Source organism: Camarhynchus parvulus, chromosome 1, assembly GCF_901933205.1.
Source record: "Camarhynchus parvulus chromosome 1, STF_HiC, whole genome shotgun sequence".
In the NCBI taxonomy this organism is placed as follows: domain Eukaryota; kingdom Metazoa; phylum Chordata; class Aves; order Passeriformes; family Thraupidae; genus Camarhynchus; species Camarhynchus parvulus.
Genome location: NC_044571.1, coordinates 109,251,429 through 109,264,145, shown reverse-complemented (window position 1 = coordinate 109,264,145; position 12,717 = coordinate 109,251,429). Strand labels below are relative to the sequence as shown.

At 36.5% G+C, this 12,717-nt stretch overlaps 1 protein-coding gene across 3 annotated transcripts in view; it reads right to left on the bottom strand.

Moving 5' to 3' along the window:
• CADM2 (cell adhesion molecule 2) overlaps positions 1–12,717 on the bottom strand; it is a 578,457-nt gene that overhangs the window by 173,361 nt on the left and 392,379 nt on the right. The window lies entirely within an intron of this gene.

Here is a 12,717-nt window from a genome sequence, read left to right as displayed (position 1 = left end):
AAATGAAGCAAACCAAACAAAACAAACAAAAATTTTGTCCTCCAATAACTGTTACATACTCCAGTAACAAAACATCTTGCAGAGAACACTGGAATTAATGAGAACACTGCAGAAACTTATTACAGAATGACAGGTTTAGGAGAGAGAGAAGAAATAATGCAGAGAATAACGGTTAACCCCAGATTGTGCATTGAAGGTCACTGAGCCTTTTTAAATGTTTCAGCAATACTGAAACAATGCAAAGGCAAAGGACGAGAGTGCAGTCTCTGATTTCAGACTATGAAATTTATGTCTGATAGCAAAAATACAAAAGGAAGAAGCCACTTCTTCCATCCTTCACTCCATGTGTTTCAGGTGTATGTTTCCAAACCAGCAGCTAACTCAAAATATAATTAATTTGGACTCTATGACAGTGAAAGAGATTGCAGATATAAATTGGGGAAAAAAAACCAACCCATATTGAAGTCAAATTATTCCACAATAATAAACAGGAAAAAAGTATGAGAGAGACAACAGCAAAAAAAAAAAAAAAAGTAGGCACAAACAGTGCTGTTTCCTAGGAACCTTGCCTAAGTGCCTATTTTTTACTCTTTTCAGGCTATCACCATGGTATTACTTGCTTCTGAATGGAGAGGAGTATCCTGTAATTTTCTTATTTATTAAAAGGCATTCTCTTCCAGCACTCTGAATTCCTGAAGAAGTTATAAATCCAAACATAATTGAAGTGAACCTCATATTCCCACAAAAGTTGTAACAAACTGATGAATTTTCTGGTTCTAATAATTGTAAATATGGCTCAGAGCTTTATGCCACTTGTCACTTTAAAGCATTATGCTCAATTCTTTGCGCTTTAACAAATTGTAAAGTCCTTTTTCCCTAAAAGCAGGACAGCGTCAAGTCCTGACATGAAGAGTAAGGTATTGTATACTTTAATTTCTTTCAGGATCTGGGTCTCATTGTCACCATATTTCTATTCCTAATCTGTAATATATACCAAAGACACCTTTGCTAATCTCCCAATTATTCAAAAAACCAACCACAGCCTTTCCCGCAATTCTCCTCTATTTTAATCCTGGTTTGAAATACTTTGGGCAAATTGCCCAGAGTAATTTCAGAGTAAATATAAATATAATTTAACATTAATGCTAGGGGCAAATATTTTGAAAAATAATACTTTTATTGCAAATAGGTAATGTGTAAAAAATATGGAAGTTACTAGAAATTCCAAAGTAATTAAGAAAATTTTGGCTACAAGAAAAGATGGAGCGATATAATTAGAAATATTAACTTTTCACACAGTATTAAAAGAAAACAATTTTTCTTCAGCAAAAACCAAAATATTTTGGTTTTCAAATTTTCAAATCAAACATTTCACTGAAAGATAATTACACAAAGAAGAAAAATTGTATCAGTAGATTTGATTCATCTTTTCCCTCCTCAATTTGCTACAATTCTTTTCATTACTTCCTTTCTCTCATTTGTGAAAAATTGTAAATCTATTGGAAGAAAATGTTCTCTTAGGCTTTTGAGCTATGAGTTCTATAAAAGAAAAGATATTTTCATCTCTCTAGGAATACACTTTTCCTCCTTCCTTCATCCTTAAAGACAAATTATGGTATTTGAAGTCCAACACATAGGTAAAGCCACCTGGCAAGGACTTTCTTATTGTATACCTATTTATCTTTGTTCTCTGTTTGACCTTTTTTTTCTATCTGAGCAGAACACAACCAAAGTTTAAAATCCTTCCACTTTTAACTTTGTTTCACCAACTTCTGAAATGTCATTCAAAGAGAAGTTAAAAGACAGAGAAGAGGCAGCTACACAAATCAGCTCCAAGTAGTGCTGTTGTTTGAATGTTTGTGATCTCGAAAAGCATTCAGAAATCCCCCAGAATGCACCATAACTGCACTACTTATTCTTAGTTATAAACACACATAGCAAGAACTCGCTCACCAAATGGAACCTCCTGTGTTTAAATGGAAGCTTGAACTTTTCACTGTATTGAACAGCTGAGCAAAAGTGAAAAATAAAACTGTTCTAGGTTTGCCTTAGTATTTGCCCACACAGTAGCTTTATTCTTGTTAAAAAAATAGAACTAAACATGTCTTGTACATATTTACACATATATGTCCACATAGGAGAGGGGAGTGAAGAACAGTGATAAAATTGCTAATAAACCCCAGCTTGTTTCTGTGGATTTAACTTCTTTTTACTTCAGTATATTTTGATTAGACTAGAACAGCACATTTAAACATGATCTTACCACCCCTGATTTGGAAACAATCTGAATAAGAATCACTTGTCATTGCACCAGTACACTACATAAATCTTTGCACCTGGACTTCCAACATTTCACTGCTCAGTTTGCTTCAGGTGACATGTCATCCTAAAAGATAAATGAAGAAAAGAGCAAAGGTGGAGAAAACAGATTTTGATCAGAGACTTATCTGTTCTGATTACTACATCACTGGTGGTTTTCAGTGAAATACTCTGTAGTTGTAAGTAGTACTGATAAAACTATCCTAGCAGTAAATAGGGATCAATATACAGGGGTCAGATCTTTGAATTCTGTCAATGGAACAAAATATGGACAAGCTTACTTTGATACTTTTGAAAAAATCCCTTTCATAAATATAAAAACTATTCTGAAGAGTTGTGGTTTAACCCACAAAAGAAACCCTGTCTTAAAGGTGGGAAATACGGTGCATGCAGTTTGATCTGAACAGGCACTTCCCTTAATGACCTTGTGTTGATCAATACCTAAACACATCCTGGCCAGCTGGGAATGTTCCCTGAAGAAAGCAGTTCTGATTCTCACAAAGGAAAAGTCAGAATGATTAATAAAGTGTTTTCCACTTGTGATCATCTGTATATTCACAAAGTTTTCACTCCTGATGATTTCACCATCCTGTCGATATCTACCTTCTTTGATGTTTGACTTTTTTTCTTGTGCAAAGGACATCACAGCTCTGTTTAAGCTCATGAAAGTTCAAGTACAAAACACCGGTTTTTAAACTGACTTTGTACTTGATGGGTTGCTTTCCCCTGTCTTGGCTTACACAATAAAATAAGGCCAGGAATTGGTCTGGAGAATAACTGCTTTATACAATTCTAGCAGCCTTTTTGAGCCTAAGTGGCACCGAACTATAAACAACAAAATTACTTAGGCCAGACTACACTTTTAGGCATCAGAAGCCAGGCTTGACCTACAAAAATGAAAGGCAGTTTACACCAAACAAGGATGGATTTTCCACTCTGCCCTCTTCCCTTGTTGCCTCAACACTTGCTCTTTGCCTCTGCTCTGTGTCCCAACAAAGAATGGCCCTTTCCCTTCCGACAACACTGTTTGTATTTCAGAATGACAGAGAAGGCTTCTTCCTGTGCAACCTTCTGAGTGAACAGAAGGTTTTTTAGGTGATTGCTTTCTGGTAAATTTCATCTGGGAACCAGGTGAATTGTTTCTGTTAGCAGATATCAGAAGATTAGGATTGAATCCTGCTATTCTTTCATGTACCTGTTTCCCTAATGAGTCTTGCATGCAGATCAGTTGTAGATGTGGCTCTAATTTTGTGCAATTTAGATATCATTCCATGCAAAACTGCATTAGACTTCAATGTACTTTGAAATAAAATCACTTACTATCTTGATTTTCTTTTTTCCTCCCTGTGGTCTATGAAATATCCATTGATATGGCAGTGCTGATCTGCAGCAGTTCTCCCTGCTGACTTAGGCCAGCAAGCTGCTCATGAATCTAGCAGATGTTTCAGTTGTCTAGGCCAATGGAAACCTTATGGACCCTTTTTTCTTCATCTCCTCCCAGGAGCAAATGTTAGTACAGCAGATATCTGGATGTGTGCCATGTAGCAGCAGAGACAGGAAAAAGCTGCTGTGGCTTCACTGAGCGTGGTGCTGTATAATGATTGCATTTTTTTTCCCAGTCCTCTCTAAGAGCGTTATTTACAAATGCCATGTTCCTCACGTGTAGCTAAACACAAAACTTGGTTCTTTAAAACATCCCCTCAACTTCCCCTGTTGTGCTATGGAACCTTAGGTTAATACACAGATATAATTTAGAAAGATATGTTCATATGTTGGTCTTCTATTCCCCTGCCAACATAAATTCCGAAATGCCTAAATGCAAGTTGCATTCAGCATTGTGCCCCTAACAGATTGTACAGACTGTGACAACGGAAACTGTTAAGAGGATTTAGGATACGAACAATTGAAATTTTTTTAAATTTAATTTAAAATATGGAACAGGTTGCCCAGAGAAGCTGTGGATGCCCCATCCCTGGAAGTGTCCCAGGCCAGGCTGGGCGGGGCTTTGAGCAACCTGGGATATTGAAAGGTGTCCCTGCCCAGGGCAGGGGGTTGGAACTGGATGAACTTAAAGGTCCCTTAGAACCCAAACCATTCTCTGTTTCTATGATTATATGGTAATTTAAAGAAAATTATATTCCTGAATTCTCTAGCTGTCCTCAAAAACTGCTTTTTGAAAGCTTATTTTTTCATCACTTGACCTCACTTTAGCAGTGGGTGGTAGGAACAGTCTCCTATTCAAAATCTCTAAGTTCTTATTCTAGAACATGTCTCTTTTTTTATTTTGACCTTTGGATCCCTTTTATTTGTGAGAATTCAACATGAAGTCTGTCATTTCCAGTTGTCTATGAATAAAAAGCTTCAACCCAAATATCATATTTGCTTGAAATGCTTGCCCTTACTGCTCTTAAAGGTAATAATTTAGTTTAACAATTGGGATCAGCCAAAAAAAAAAAAATCCCAATTTCTTTACTTTAAGCATTTATGAAAAATATTTTTAGATATTAGGCATTCATTATTCCTCTCTCATGAGACAATTAAATTATGACTCCTCAGAAAGTACAAAAAGGGACAGGATAGGGGCACCTATGTGAAGTTGGTGGCAGAACCAGGAACTCAGAAGTGACTTCTGAATTTCCACAAGTGGTATTAGCATTAGCTTCAGTGTCATCTGGGCTGAAAACTTTGTCTTTTTTTAACAAAAAAGCCTAATTTCTATCCAACAGGCTGACAAAATAACTCTATTCATCAATTACTTTCAATTAGAAAACTGTATCTTTCTTAGGAATTTTTTTTGTCTTCCTTAAAATCATATTTAGGTATGTCCTCTTGCACAAAGAATCCCTTACAGATCTGGAAGGAGAATCACACTTAAATTAACTGTATTCAAAAAGCAAAGAATCAAATTAATCAGCTCCATATAAATACCCTCATATCTGTACAGCTAAGTTCAACTTAAAAAAAAAAATTAAAAAGGTTAACCTAAGAGGCTACAATAACTCTATAATTGATTTAATATAAAAAAATAGTGAATTTTAAAATACGTGATCCACAAGGGCTCTCAACAATAACAGTTTTGCAAAGTAATATTTTTTTCTAAATCCATTCAAATGTAAGAAATCGGCAAGTAAATTGATATGTACATTAAAGTAATTTTCTAGGTCGGTGAATCAATGCCAGTAATGGTTGACTAGATTTCTTACTTGGCTGTAAGAATATTGTAGTTGAAGCCTTTTATTTTATAATTTACTGAATTATTATAAAGGTTATTTGATGCCTAATATAATGTTGTCTTCTAGAAAAGGGAAAAAGAAATCAAAACATTTAGCTCTCTTCATGCTTGATAAAATGTCTACTCTGGTAAAATTTGCAGGATAGACAAAAATTCTGTTCCTGGTCACACTAACATTACCTCACCTCCTGTGTTTTACAGGAAAAATGACATGGTAGAGGCAGATGCATGATAAAATTCACAAAACTGATATACTAGCTTTAATATAGAGATTTTTGTTAAACAGTTACAACACCTACCCTAAGCAGGGAAATATATTTCCCCATCAGGGAAATAGAAATGTCAAAGACCATATTTGCATATCAGGGGAGGGCAGGAGAGGGGAGGAGGAGACACAGTGACTAACATCTGCTGAACAGATTGAGATAACAAGACTTCCAGACAGCAGAGTGCATTTCTCAGGTGAAGAAATAAAAGAGCATTACAGTGAATTAATGTGTTTCAAAGCCGAGTAATGTAAGTTAAATGGGAGTTTCTCAACTTAGGAATTTTAAGGTTAAGTTTTGAAAACACATAACATACAACAGCTCTTCAGAATGAGCATAAAAATTTTAGTAACTTTCAAGCACAGCCTGTCCTATATTTGAGTAAAATAATGATTTTTATTTTTTTTCCCCTAGCTGGTCTTTATTAGTTTATTAGACCTACAGAGAAGAAAATGTAACATGCATATTTCCACGTCTTGTTGCCTGCTTACATTCAACTAATTTTTTCCTCTCAGTTTGCACAAAGCATCTCATTCTTGGCATTCTTCCACAGAGCTATCAGAATCCCTGCTTGAAACACCATATATGAGAGGAAGGCAAGAGAACTGATCCTGTTCACCAAGTGCCTTTGTTTTGAGTATCAAGATTTCTGTATTCTCAAGACCATGCACTTGTTTATGAACACTGACAAAGCAAATGAGCAAGTGCTTAGAGCACAATGTGCTTTATTAACACTGCTACTGCAAATTTTATACCCACACACATCTACATGTTTGTAGATGCAGACTCCTTTGCAGCCATTGCAGAATAACTGGTTTTCTTGTGGAATAGTTAGCTAAGATTATAAAGACTTGAAAAATGTTTTGTTTGGAAAGGGGAGCTGATGTAGTGGGGATTTTCTGTGATGAAGCCATACAGCTTAAAAAGAGTGCACAAAGTTCTACACCTCTGAGCACAGAGCACACAAAACAGCAGAAAGGGTGACTTTGCCCATGATTCAAATCTCTTCTCAGTCAATACTCAGGCTCGAGGCATCTGTCACACTTGGACTCTTTTTTTCTTTTCAGCACTGTAGTGCAGTGCTTAGTGCTTTCTCTTCAAAACAGGCAGTGGAAAGTGGCCACAGGACAAGTCCTACAAGGGTTCATTTTCCTGTTTCTCCATTTCTGACCTAGAGCAAGCACAGCTATCTCCACACTATACCCCAATTCACAGTGTAACCATCACTTTTACTGATCTTCCTGAGTTTCTTTCACAGAATCATGAGGGAAAAAAAACCCCCAAAACAACATATCAACATAAATGACTGAGGTAAGTTAAATTCTATCACCAGTGTATATCTTCCATATGTCTCCTTTGGGCCAGGCAGCTGTGGAATAGAGTTCACTGTCCTCTGCAACATCATTATATTGCTTTTTTAATCTTAATTTCAATAGTTATGTATCCCCCACTTGGAGAAGGTACAGAAAATCCATAACAAATTCTTTCCAAACCCTTAGTAAAAGCCTAGCTTTCAAGTGCTGTTTTACTCACTTTTAGATGCTGCTCCTTCTGCTCGACTCTGAGAATCAAAGGAACAGAAAGAATGATAGCAGTGAAGACATCTTTTACTATCATGCACTGTATAAAAAGCCTGAGCCAGTTCTCCTGAGCACCATGGAATTACAGGCTATTACATGCACTTATAAATCTTTCTTACAGCATGTTTTGGGCTTCCCATTCTTCAGCTCTCCCAGAATGATGAACATGGATTTATCAGCACAGTAATGCCAATATGAGTCAAAAGTTGGAAGTGTTGCTTGCTGTAAAATAATCCATGTCTGAAAAATTCAGAGGCAAAAAAGAAAAGTTGATGTTCTCAATTAATTTGATGTGTAATTAAATCATGTCTAATTTAGACATCCTCCCACTAAGAATTTTTACTTTCAGTCATGGAAAGCAATTGCCTTGAAGCCTTTTGTCAAGCATGCTCCTCCTGTATGAGAGATTTGGATTGGTAAATCTGCCTTCCTCTGTCACTGGCAGCAGAGTCTAGAATATCTCTGCTGCTTCCCTCCAGATGCTTATTTCCCTTGCCAAAGGCTGCTTCCATTGCCCTGTGTGCTGCTGTACCACTTCAGCTGTCAGGCTGGCCAGACCCTGAACTGAATCTGTGAAATGAGTGAGTTTCAGCTGTCCCAGGCTGGATGGCAGACAGCTGAATCAGTGCAACCCAGGTCATGGGGACCGGGAAGAACTTCTCTGATATCAGCTTGTAAGAAAGAAAATTATTACTGAACCACATATCTGTGATTTCTTGTGTGCAGGAACTACTTATACGCAAACAAATGCATGGAGCTGAATAACAATGCAGCAGGACTATAGAAGATGAGTCAAAACTTGGCCAGAGTTCTCCTAAATATTACACTAAGTTCACTTACAGAAACAACTCACAATAATATTTCAAAAAGGGAGTTTACATATTTAAAAGGCCAAGAATAATTGGTTAGCTTTCAGTTAAACATAATTCTGCTCTGTGTTTCCACAGGAAAAAAACTAAACAAAACAAGGTAACAGTTATGATCTCCAAACACGCCAACATTGCAGCGTCTGTTTCACTGAAAGACACTAACATTATTTCCACTGCTTCTGGGAAATTATTTCAAAATAATAACTTCTCTGTAGCTAGAGCATCTCATTCCCCATGCATAGAAACCTCCTTTTCTAGGAGTATATACAGGTTCTAAGAAGATGCCTTCTGTAAAAATAGCTTTTAATGGCATTGAGTTGGGATAAGAGTGGAATAAAAATAATAAAAAAAAAAACTAAAGTAGACTCTCCTTAGATGTTCAGTAAGAACCATTTATATACAGTTCTTGTAGACCTGCACTAGACCATAAAGAGCATTTTCTTTTTACTAACTTTACTTTAAAATAGCTTCAACAGCTCCATCCAAAAATATTATCAAGAAAAAAAATATTTTAAGCAAACAAATCTGCTCCAAGAATGGATGAAAATAAGGTGGTAAAACCAACAACTAAAATTATGATTTTTGATTTGCAAAATTTTTCCAATTTTTTATGCAGTGCCATTTGGAAAAAAAATATAATCCAGGAATTCTGAGACCTGGAGCTTTAATTAAAAAAACAAAAGTAACACCAAACAACATAAATCTTGTCACAGAGCAGCAAGAGATAATAACTTTCTTTTTCAGATACACATGAAAATGTGAAAGAAACGACTGTATGTTGTAATGCTGCTGCAATCTGATTCTTCTGTTCCAAAAGCCACCTCAAATGAACTAAGATGCTGGCACAAGGGCAAGGAAAAGTCCAAAAGTTCTATCCCAGTCTGTATTTGAGAACCAGTACAATGAGGCAGAAAACTCACTTGTTTTTGACTGCTCTAACTACTGATGTTACAAATACTCTTGCTTCAGGCTTCATATACAGAAGGTCAGCATCATGGGAAAGAAGGAAAAGAAAAACAAACAAACAAACAAAAAATCAACAAAACCAGCAACCCCTCTCACTCCCCAAAGCAATATCACATTTGTTTGGACATGGGAAGTTCTGTTCCAATAGATTGGAACAAAATATATGGCAAACCCAGTGATTGCAGAAAGCCCTTGGAGCCCGTGCAGCACGCTCTGCACGAATAAATGTAAACAAAGGGATTACTGCAAGAGAGAGATTAAATCAAATTTTTGCTCCACAATTACAGAAACTGTAGCCATTTAATGAAATAGATCATGACATCTCACAACATCTGTTCCAACACAGTTATACAATGAGAAGCTGACTCCCCCTCGTTGCTAGAAACAACTTTTTCTAGCTCTGCCAGATAAGAAAGTTAGACAAGTAAGTAAATTTCTTATTTGTTCTCCCTTTTAGTTACAGTTGAGTCAGTCAAAAGTATTAAAATAGCAAATGGAGGTAAAAAGTAGAAGGTAGCTTTCCTAGTGTCACTGTGCTATTAAAGATGAGGTAGAAAAGCTGTGCCCATTCTCCAAGCAATCACATTACTAAAAAGTCCTAAAAACTTTTTTTTTGGTCTGTGATGACACACAAATTCATGACTACAGAAAAAAAAAGTCAAAAGGATGGTAAAAAAGCTTACTCTACCCCATTTTCTATCTGAATTTATGGTGGATATGTAGGCTTCATTTAATATCATTAAAAATAGCCAAGAATCCACACTAGGTAAAAAAAAAAAAAACCAAAAAAAAAAAAAAAAAAAAAAAACAAAACAAAAACACAAGCAAAAAACCCCCAAACAAACAAACCAACCAACCAACCAACACCCACCAATATTTCAAACACTAAAGTATAACAGCAGAAAGTAGGGAGGGACTAAAATTTTGTTATGCCTTGAAGATGTTACTACACAACTTGAATCTGATGCAGCAAGGGTCATAATACTGGACTAGTAGGGAGAAAATAAAAAAAAATGTACTGCAGAGAGAGAGAATATTTAAATCACTCCTTTGGGCAGACTACCTGCAAAGGACTAAAACATCAGAAACTGGAGGGGAAAAAAAGCTTATGACAAGAAGTCTGAACAGTGACAAGCAACTTTAAATCAGTCTTTAACATGCCTAACTTGACATGTATAAAAGGGACCAAATTTCCAAAGGGCAGGTCTTACTATTGGCTGAAGAAATGAAAACCACTTAGCAATTCTGAAATTTTATAGCTGAAATAGCTTGGGTAGGAACAAGACTTAAAAACAAAGAATGATAATAGGTTATAGTATAGCAATCGCTGGGAAAAAACTCAACCAAACAAAACAGCGAACGGGACAGGGAAAATTGCATCAAGCAGGAGAAAGATGAAAGAACAACTCCATCAGAAAATGCTTAAATGACAAATTGATACATGCCACAGAAATTCATAAATTCTAATGATACTCTGTTTAAAAAAATCCCCAGACTTTACAGTCGTTAAAATGCAGAGAGGAGCAATGAGAATTTTCATTTAGAAATGCACAGCTGGTTGCTATTTTGTTTTGAAATATTGCTGGAAATGGAAACATTTTAAACCGCCTCTTTTTTTTTTGTTTTGTTTTTTTACCTTAAGAACTTACTGAATTTGAAGAATGGAATTGTCTCAATGAGTTCCAACACATTAATTTACACATTTATATATTGTTTCTAGCTGTATCACACCATTAAAAGAGGGATTCACAGAACACAAGGTCTATCTACATTTTCCTCCTACAGGTCACAAGAAATAACAATAAATTCTTTAAGCAGAAGCACAGAATAGACTATACTAAGGTTTCTAAACCAATTTTCATTCTACTTCAAGTTGTGTGTGGAGGGAATTGGCTAATAAAAAGTCTTACACACAAAATCCATTACAGGAAGGCTCATTTCCCCAAAAGTGGGTCAGAAACAATTTCAACCTTGTTAATGGGATGGGGAAATGACGACTGTTGAAACAAGCAATGCAAGAAAGAGATTTTCAAGTCTTTGTTTTGCACCCAACCCCTAAGTTGAACAAACAAATTTTAAGGAATCAAAGCTAGCCTATTATGAAGCATAAAACTATCTCTGCTGAGAACCATAAATTATGTATGGAGCAGGCATATTTACCAGTGCTGCTAGTAATGCAGAACATCTCTGAATGAGCACTGACTGCTGAATGCCTCATGTTCTTTTATGATGAATTATGCAGGAAGCTCCAACACAACTGTGCTAAGGTGCTGGAGTTCATGTACAGGAAGGCTTGAGAGCCATTGAATAAGTGGGAGACAGAAATATTACCTTTTCTCCTTTTTCCTTTTACTCAGGTCCAACATTTTATTGAAAAAGTAATATAAAAATATTGTCTTCTCCACCTCCTTCCATTTTATTTTTTCATCTAATCTATCTACCCCTCACCACACAGCCCTTCCTCAAGTGATGCAGCTATATAAAGCCTTGAAGTACTGATTGCAGTGATGCACTAAATTTCATGAACAAAAAAAGGCATTTGAGAATTCAAGATCCAGCATGGTACGTCAATTTGATATTTCCTCCATCATGGACAGGTAATTTTCAAAAAAAACCCCTTTTGCTTCTTTCAAAATGAACCTTTAGAAAAGATTCATTTATAGTAAAGGTTCTAAAGAATCTGAAACAGTAGTGTGGGGAATATCTATGTGGCCCAATGAGGCACAACGCAACAGCTCTTCCCAGCTCTCAGGCAATGAGATCCAGAAGCCATCTGCTCCTCTTCTATCCATGTGCCTAGACTGCTTTGATGCACTGCTATGCCCTAACTGTACTATTTCTGATTCAACACCTAAGTTAGCATCTCTCTCTGGTTGCCTCACTGAATTCCACAAGCTGGAGTGAGAGCAGGGATTTTTAGCAGGCACAATCAAAACCAAGTGCAGGTTCTCCCATCCAAATTGGAAGCACATAAGGACACAGCAGTCTGTCATCTGGCTTGTCCCAGAAGATGGGAAAGCAATCTGAAACCCCCACATGCAGAGTCATTGTGAGCCTGCTTGGTTACCTGATACATGTGTGGACTCATGGTTGTGAGCACTTCATTGTTTCCTAAGACAAAGGGATGAAAGTCTGTAGGGAAGTCATCAGATTCAGCTAAAAATATGGTGAAATACACTTGATATTCAACCTGCCTTAATAAGATACGTCAGGAAAATACGAAGTGTAATTTTCCCCCAAATACTCAAAAGCTGTTCTGATTCCAATTCAAATATAATAGAATCATACCACAGAATGTTTTGGGTTGGAAGGAACCTTAAGGATCTTCTGGTTCTAACAACCCTGCCACAGACAGGACACCTTCCATCAGACCAGGTTGCTCAAAGCCCCATCCAGCCTGAGCTTGAACACTTCCAGGGATGGAACATGTTCAGCTTCTCTCTGACAGTAAAGAATTTCCTCCTAACATTTAATCTAAAACTACC